The sequence below is a fragment of the Lactuca saligna genome, chromosome 3, assembly GCF_052625555.1.
Source record: "Lactuca saligna cultivar CGN05327 chromosome 3, ASM5262555v1, whole genome shotgun sequence".
NCBI lineage: Eukaryota > Viridiplantae > Streptophyta > Magnoliopsida > Asterales > Asteraceae > Lactuca > Lactuca saligna.
The window spans coordinates 63378518-63388575 of NC_136419.1; positions in this window are offsets into that span (position 1 = coordinate 63378518).

The following is a 10058-nucleotide window of genomic DNA, read 5'->3' on the forward strand; positions in this document are numbered from 1 at the left end:
TTTATTTTATTTTATTGTTAACAGCTAACTATATATATGAACTAATAATAAAGGTCATCAAGGAGCTAGTGGCCGTTCTAAAATAATTTAAGAAGCTAAGTGAAAGAACTTACAAATTACAATTCATTATACAATTATTTATCATTCAATGAACTCAAATATGGTAAATTTTCTAAAGCTATTCCAAATCCAGAAACACTGCATAACTATAGCATCAACCACCAAGTAACTTGCACAGCGGATAAATAACATATTAGTGAAAAAAAGGAGCAAAATGATGATCCAATGCAAGTTGTCCTGAACATTATAGGTTTAATTCAACGAAAATGATATGTCCTAAATTATGCATATTTTAATGGATATATTTTATACTTATTTGCATGATTTTAAAGTTAAAATCATAGTTACTTGTTACAAATTTGTATTATGCAATAAAAAGATGAAAATATGAAATTAAAGCTAAAAATGTATTTTTTTGAACATATTTTCATAGCTTGAAGATTAAGTATTGTTGATGATAATTTGAATGAAGCTAATTATAAGGAAATAGAAGATTTGAAGAAATTTATTGAAATACGTAGATCGCACCGTAATTCATTTGTCGTGCCGTGAAATAAGTCGGTTTTGAAACCGTATAAAGAAAATTCAATTCCAATGGGGAGAGAGAGAGAGAGAGAGAGAATAAAATAAATGTATTACATTCGTTAGAAGTCTAGAAACAAGAAAGAGAAGCTTTTCGAAGAAGCATCCAATTTTTAGAAGACTTTTGGTTTGTAATATGTTTGATTTTTTGGTTTTTATTAGTTTTTTATGATATAATTATACGCTAAATCTCAATACTTTTGTTTAGATGCAAATGATCTATCATGATTGTGATTTAATTCATTGAAAGGATTCTTGATAGAAGTTTAATCTACTATATTCCATGCTTAATTAAAGACTCATGCGTATTAATGTTGATTTTATTATGTTTATGTAATTGAGTGATTGATCTAAGATTAGGTTCGGATTATGCATTGTGTGTTATACTATTTTGCTAACATTAGTGGTCCAAGACTCCATTAATAATGTAGGTTAAACATGACAAAATTGAGTTAATGTTTTAATTGATCCGATAAATTGGACAATTTAAAAAGTTACCACTAACTAAGGTCATACATATTAAGTCATTTCATAATATGAAAGATAGACTAAGTCTAACAGAGTTATCCTTGCCCGCAAACAACTTTGAATTATAGAACTAGCTACTTGACCGTCCAATCTAATCAATTTACAAATCAATGCACTTCTATCAGAACTCAATTTCACTTCGCATGAATTAAACATAATCATATAGTGATTCGAAGTCCAATCAAAAGTAGCATTAATTATAAGTAATTTAATCAGAAGTAATTTATTTAATTATGAAGTTACGTTATCTTGTTTATTTTGTTTACTACACTTTGATTCCCCTGAAGTTCGACATGGTTACTTAGCCATATCGATTATGACAAGGTACATTGTTTAGTGCTCATAGTCGGTTCGATTTCTTAGGTTTCATAGATATAAAACTATATTGGTATTTTAAAGAAGTTTATTTTATAGACTATCCATAGCATATCAAGTCTTTGGTGTCGTTGGCGGAGAATTGATTTCAACCAAATAAAAAAGTAAGAAGTTTTTCTGTTTAAAATTTAAAGTTTTTCGGTTTTACCAATTTTCTCACCGCGAGAGTTACATTGCGTTGTGTATTTAGGAATTTTTCTATCGTAGGCCTCCATGAGATTTCCATGTCTCACCATAATTTTGTTTAAGATATATTACTTTGCAAATTATTATTCTTTTTCTAGATAACTAGTTGCAATATTATTTTATTTTGCAGAAACTACATGACTAGAAGCTCATCATTAATTCTAAAAGACCAATCAATGATCAGGAAAGGAATTGACAAAGAAAAATAGAGTAGTAACTGAAGAAACCAATAGTCAAAACTCAAAAGAAACAAACATGACTTACGTAAAGAATTTAGAGCAATATATAACACGTAATAGTGAAAGTAGAGGCTTTGGAGTAAGAAGGTCGGGTCTTCAAAATTTGAGCTTTAAACTAAAGGGGCTATTTTTGCATCTTCTAAAAGAAACCCCAAGTTTTGGAAAAAAATCACGAGGATGCAAAACAAAATGTATAAGATCTCATAGAAATCTATAATTACTTGAACATACCAAATGCTAATGAAGACCAAATTATGTTATGAGTTTTTCCTATTACACTCATAGGTGTAAAATATAGTTTCGGGAAGTTTCTTATTTTGGAATAGCGTACTTTAATTTAGTCATTAGAAAGGGTAAGTTTTAGGCTAAGATCGTTTAAGCTTATGGTAACTGGTCCTTGCAGGACTAGGCCAATCACGATGCGACACTAAAAGTGTCATGACATGATTTTGTTGCAGCCTAAGCCAATGAAATTAGATTTTCTTTCATATTTAAAATCTATATCTCTGAGAATTACGTCATTTGTCTACCTCCGTCTTCACCAAACGTCCCTTAAACTAACGCTAGCCTCCATGCCTGATTTTTGAATGTTTGAACCTAATTTGGTGAAAATTGAAAGTGAAGAAAGTCTCTTTTGGTGCAAGGAAGCTTTGTCTCGTCTTAGATCCAACATTCTCAATATATTCTTGACATTTGTAAGTCCTCAAGTTCCAAGCTTTATGCATTTTTCATTTGTATATCTATGTTTTTGTAAAAGTTTTGGTCTCTTGCATCTTGATGATTTCTGAACCAATTATGGTGAAATGAAGAAGTTTATATCTAGCTATTTGGTTCACGCATGTTCTTAGTAGCATTTTAGGTTTCTTTTTTACATAGATTGGTATTTGGGAACCAACTGTTAAGCTAGAGTTGTTAGTTGAGCTAGAACGTATTCATAACACCCTTCATCTTTGTTACTTGAGAATGTTTTCGAGACAAGTATCCGACATGATTCCACTTTCGAAGTTAAACCTTGAAGAAAACAAAAGATTAGTTGAAGATCCTGAGGGAATTGTTGACCTAAAACAATATAGTTGTGACGTAAGATGATTGAGTTAGTGTCTGTGTAATAGAAACATATGGCATTGCCAAACCTTACTTGGGAAACAAAACGTGGCATGAGGAGTCTCTATCCACATCAATTTGTTGATGCATGATTTTGAGACAGAATAATTACATCCCAAAAACACTAGTAAACAATTTCATTTTCAATCCATCAAATCCATACAACCATTTGTTCAAAAGCAAGTCATAGTAAAATGTATCTCTCATACATCAGAGTAAAATAGTAATAATCAATGTGGAAAAAACTTTCAGGGGATGCAATGCAGTTAAGTCAGGTCCTTCCTTTTGGAACTAGAAGTACCTAAAAACAATTAAAACATAAAACCACAAACACAAAGCTTAGTGAGTTCCCCAAAATACCATATTCGATACATATAATTTCCATGGGCTACCCTCATGGTCTTTCTTGTAAATGTCATGGGCTACCCCTCATGGTCTTACATCTAAGTACCATAGGCTACCCCTATGGTCTTTTGTTTTAATGTCGAACGCCAAATCCCAGTCATACAAACAAGTGTCATGGGTTACCCCATGGTCTTCCATATAGTTGCCATGGGCTACCCCCATGGTCTTCCATGTAAGTATCACAAAGACAACTTGCATTATATATAGTATAGTGAGAAGACTCACCGCACTCACGAAGTCTGAGAAAACGTAACTCAACGTCATGAAATAAGTGCTACAACCCACTTACTGAATAATACAAGGTAACACCTCATTCTATACTCTAGAGCTAGAAATTTGACCAAAAGTTAAAAAGGTCAATAATCAACAATCAAAGTAACATCAGATGACTTTTACTTCGTGATGAAGTCATTGTTACTTTATGGAAAATGATCCAATTCAAACCTGATCAAACACTCATTCGTGATCAAAATTAGTCACGGTCCAAGCTACCGTTACGTCCTGATGGTCAGGCTACCACATTGTAACAGGGTTTGTCCAAAATAGTCGGGAAAACCCTGGTTATCATGTGGTGACAACCAGAATGCCAGATCGTGAAAACTAGGTTTTCTCATCTTAATGGATTCAACTCTCCATCCATTAAGCCATCCAACTATTCTTTCTAGAAGGATTACTAACGACCATCATAGCCTAAAGATTGATTATTTTCATCCATGCATGTCCAATGCAAATCTAAAGCTCAAACTGAGTAAAAAAATGGAGAAATAATACCAAGAATCTCAAGCATTGCACTCAATACACTAGAAAACTTCAAATCTAAACCTTATGTTCATCAAGGGTCCTCAAGGATCCATAATCTTGGTAACTTTATGGAATACCATCATTCTAACAAGCTCATACTTGATGGAAAGGGACAAAAACCTAGATCTAGCAACATATGACAATAAGGTTTGGACATTGAACACTTATGAATGTCTATAATATGTATATGTATATATATATATATATATATATATATATATATATATATATATATATATAAGATAGAAGGTAATGATGGGGCTTGCAAGTAAGATCTATAAAACAAGTGAGGTTTCTTCTCCTTCAAAGCACCAAAAACACCAACAAAACTCAAGATCTTCAACAATGGAGACTAGGGATTTTATGAGGATGAAACGGAGGTGGTGGAGGTTAAGGGTGTAAAAACCCTAGCCATCACATGTCCAGATGTCCAATGATGGACAATAGAGTGTGATGCCATGACACCTAAAATAATACATGCCTCATATGGCCCTGCCACATCATGATGATACCTTCATCACGTCATGGCCAACACAAAGCTCATAAATTACTTTAAATTACATACCTCAAGGATCCATATGTTACACTCTCCCCTAATTAAATTAGATATCATCCACAAAGTCTGTTGCCACAAACAACTCGGGGTAATGCTCCCTCATCCCCTCATCGGGTTCCCAAGTCCACTTGGAACGCTTTTGGTGTTTCCATTTCACCTTCACAAATCCCACTACCTTGTTGCGCATGGTTTTTTTCTTTCTATCGAGGATCACAATTGTCTAGGGCACAACTTGCCCACTTCCTGAACCGGATAACACCCTTCGGAGGTGACACCCTCAAAATCACATAATCTCCGACCTAAAACTCGAAGTCTGAGCATCACCGATCAACATAACTCTTCTGGGAACTCTACGTGGTCTGCAGTTGACCGCGCATTTGTTGTATCAACTTAGTAGTTTTGAGGACTACCTCAGTATTTCCCATAAATCGATGCCCAACCTTGCCCCAACAAACAAGGATCCAACACTTCCTCTCATACATCATCTTAAAGGGGGTCGATTAATACTAGCATGATAACTATTGTTATAGGAGAGCCTATGCTCTGCCACACTGAGTTAATAATCCATGAATATCTCTATCAAATAATTAAATTTGTACCCTTCATCAAATCTAACAGTGGAGAAATGGTAACGATCCTCAAACATATACCTCTTATAGGCATAGTCACTTCCTTGTGACTCAAGGAAATAGCCATAACATAGGCCTTCCCACGATGGTACAAATCTCAAAATCATAATATTTCCCCATGTCTAAACATGTACGATGTCTCATATCCAGGTTCGGTTGAGCCATAAAATATCTCAAGCTCTTGTGGTCTGTATATAGTACGCCTAAATCCATACAAATAATGTCTCAAAATATTGAGAGAAAAAACCACAACCCCATCTCCAGATCTTGACTACTGTAATTTGCCTTGTACGGCTTCAATTTCCTTGATGCATAAGAAATCACGTGACCCTTCAGCATAAGCACTGCACCTAAACAAAAATTTGATGCATTGTAATAAACTACAAAGTGATTTATACCCTCGAGAAAGGTCAAAATCAGAGCCTCACACAATCGCTGACTCAAAGTCTCAAATGATGTCTGGTGCTCAGATACCCAATGGAAAGTAACATTCTTCTTTGTTAACCAGGTTAAAGGGACAACACTCTTGGAGAAATCCTGAATGAACCTCCGTTATTGACCTGCTAACCCTAGGAAACTTTGAACCTTAGATGGTGACCTTGAAACCTCCTATTGCATCACTATCTCGATCTTGTCCAGATTGACCACTATACTCTTCTGGTTAACAATGTGCCCTAAAAACTGCACCTCGCACAACCAGTACTCACATTTGGAGAACCTGGCATAAAGCCTCTCCCTCATCAAGGTCATCAAAACCTTCTGCAGATTCTCCTCATGTTGTTCCCTGGTCATATAATAGACCAAGATATCACCAATAAATACTATTACAGATTGGTCCAAGATCGACCTACACACCCAGTTCAAGAGATCCATGAACGTTGTCGGTGCATTGGTGAGCCCGAATGGCATCACCACAAACTCATAAAGACTGTGTCAGATCCTAAAGGCTGTTTTCTACACATCCTCACTGTTGACCCTCATTCTGATGATAACCCGACCTCAAATAATTCTTGGCAAACCAAGATGCACCTTGAAGCTGGTCAAATAATCATCAATCCTCAAAAGTGGATAATGGTTCTTAACTGTCAACTTACTCAACTTCTGGTAGTTAATACACATCCTGTGTGAGCCATCCTTCGTTTTCACAAACAGGATCGATGCTTCTTACGGAGAACTGCTTGGCCTAATGAATCCCTTATCTAACAACTACTATAGTTACATAGAGAACTCATGCATCTCTGCTGGCGCAAGGTGGTACAATGCACTGGATATTGGAGCACTACCAGAACCAAGTCGATCCAGAACTATGCCTTCCTCTTAGGAGGCACCCCAAGAAATCCTAAGGAAACACATATAGAAGTTTTAATGTAACGAGAGCGGGTATCATCACTACACTTCCTGACAATCTCAAAAAATTGGCCTTCTCGCGCTCCGTCTTATTTCCACAAAAGCAAATCATACCCGATACCTAAGTACAATCCTTACGAAAATGACAAGTTTTATCGTACTTGTAGCAACCCGAACCACCCACTCTACACGCCCCATGATGTGGTTTGCCATATTTGCCACAACAGATCCGACCATACAAGTATTGATATCATGAATCTAAAGTCTTGGGCCTCTTCACCAGACCCACCATTGTCTGAACCTACTCTGGCTTGCACTTAGTTTGAAGTTCTTGTTGGATTAGTGTCTAAGCTCGTACCCATATTTGGTAAGTACTTGACCCAGTTGTGCATGGTCCTTTTGGGTTGCCTTCACCAAAGCAACTTGACTGGAGAAATAATAGAGAAAGAGGTTATTATGATTTATTAATATATTATAAGAATAATATATTAAAGGAGAAATCATATATTTTTAATTAATATTCATCAAAAATTAATTAAGAATTACTTTTGTGATCAAAATGTAATTAATTAAACTAGAGGGGCTGAATTGTAATTATGTGATAGTTGCAAATTAAAGAAATGGATGCCCTATGGATAGGGCGGACGAATTCAAGGTGATAAGGCCTTAGAATTCGTCCAAGATAAGGGTTCAAGGCTTATCTTATGGGCTGCTTGGTGGGCAAGTAACCTGATAAGGATAAGGGCTGAAACCCTAATCTCTACCCTATATAAAGACCCCTTAGGCCTACGAAAATAGGCTACTTGATCCCAAGAAGACCTATAGCCGATTTTTGCCTCTCCCCTCTCTCTTTCTTGCCTCTCCATTTGCTTTTGGTGTTTGTGAGCCATTAGAGGTACTACACTTGTGGTACTTGCTTTCCAAGACAATTGGATTGAAGACTTGTGTTGTTATTACAATATAACAACAAGAGGTATATAATCCCTTCTACTATCAAGATCTCAAAATACCTAGATGCATGCTAGGGTTATTCTTGTGTTCATAAAGTTGTGTATCTAATAGTGAAAACATAGATCCAAATCTAGTGTTGCATGCACACATAGGATTGTTTGTATAAAACCCATCAGTGGTATCAAAGCAAATGGCTATTTGTTTTCAATTAGAATTATACAATTTTATGAATTTGACACTTTAGGGTTTATGGCCAATAAACCCTACGAGACAATGAGTTTGAAATTAGGGTTCTTCAACCCTGTTTTTCGAAAATTATGATAAGGGTTTTCAAACCCTTTCCTTTTTGCCCAATATTTTGAAATCTAGGGTTTGCAAACCCTAGGGTTTTTCTAAATATGCCTCCTCCCCAAGATAAGATCCTAATTTTTAGGGATTTGGATAATCCCATATCTTGTAATTATCTTTTAATGGTTAAATATGGTAATTAAAAATTTGAATTATCCCATCCTATGATTTTCGAAATCTAGAGGGATTTAAGGGATTAGGATAAATGAATTGTTTAATTTAAGATAATCAATTATTAATTAATAATTCAAATTAATTGTTTAATCTAGATAATTATTAAATCAAGAATTTTAATATTTAAAATTTTAATTTAAAAGGTCTTAAATTTCGAAAATTCTAAAATTGAAATGGAAACCCTAGTATTTTAAAATGTTTAAAATACACCCTATACTATTATATTATTATAAGATTAATATATATATATATATATATATATATATATATATATATATATATATATATATATATAACTAAAATGCTAGTGTTACCGTTGGTAGGCCTCATTCACGAAGCCGATCTATAAGGGGGGTATAAGGTTATGGCCTATAAAATGGTCGTTTAATGGGTATCCACTCTTACCCACAACTTCCTTTATTGGTGGAGGGTTGTTAGCCGAACAGGTAGGATAGGGCAATCCTCTCCTCATTAATAAGTATAATGAATCTATATAAAGTAACTAAACATTTTTACAAAATTCCCAATCTTAGTTACTTTAGGCAAAGGTGAATTGATGCAATCCTATGAAATTACACTTTGCACCCTTGCTAAGAAGTTAGTGGAGCGTGTGGGGTTAACCGACACACTAATTGGTTCTAAGCAAAGGTGGCAAAGGGTGACTCATTATTTGTCATAGTTCAATGGAGCGTGTGTGGTTAACCGGGACATCAAATAGGTGACTATAAGAATGAGGGAACCATGTATATTTGCATGGTTATTCACACCCGCTTTGTGATCCTCGGCATCCTAGTCACAAACTAGATGGGAACATCGGGATTTAAACATGCCATTTAAAATTTCAATGAATATCAAAGGAATCTAGGAATTCTCAATACATTTAAAACTTAAGCCTTTTATGTTTTTCATGGTGAAGAATTAGTGAATCGTCATTCACTTACCTCCAAATTATTTGCATGTTTGATTACAGCATCCCTCTTCTATTGTGTAATTAATGTTGTTGGATCTTAGCCCTAATTTCTCATTTGTGTGTTTAATTAGGGATTTAATTCTAATTAAACTTTGTTCCTTTCTATTTTCATATGTCTAACGCAAACACAAACAACGTTGCTCCTGGTTCATTCTTGCTAATGAGCCTATGTCAAAAAGTGACATTTGATGCATCAAATTTCAACGAATGGATAAGATACATTCACATGATTGCTCGCTATGAGGACAAAGAATATATCCTCGACGAGAAGCTTGAAAAGATCAATCCGGAAATCGCTACTCCCGAAGAAATGACCGTCTTTGAGGCCCACGAGCGTGATGCAATGAAAGTTCATTGCATTATGCTGGCCACTATGAATCTTGAACTCTAAAAGTCCTATGAGGATATGTATCCATACGAAACACACCAAGATTTGCTGGAGAGATACCACCAAAGTGCAAGGAAAGTGCGCTATGAGATCATCACCAACATGATCACCGCTAAGATGGGGAGTGGAGAGTCCATAACCTCATATGTGCAAAAGATACATAGGTATGTTGATCATCTTCACAAGTTAAATGTTAAATTTGGGGAAGATCTGGCTATGAACGTCATTCTCCACTCCTTGCCCTCGAGCTACAACCAATTTAGGACCAGTGAATTTTGGGCCCAACTTGCCCCATTTCATGAACTAGATGATACCTTTCCAAGGTGACACCTTCATAAGTACAAGCTCTTTAACCTAATGCTCAAGGTCCGAGTATCTCCAATCATCATAACTCTTCAGGCAACACTGTGTGGTT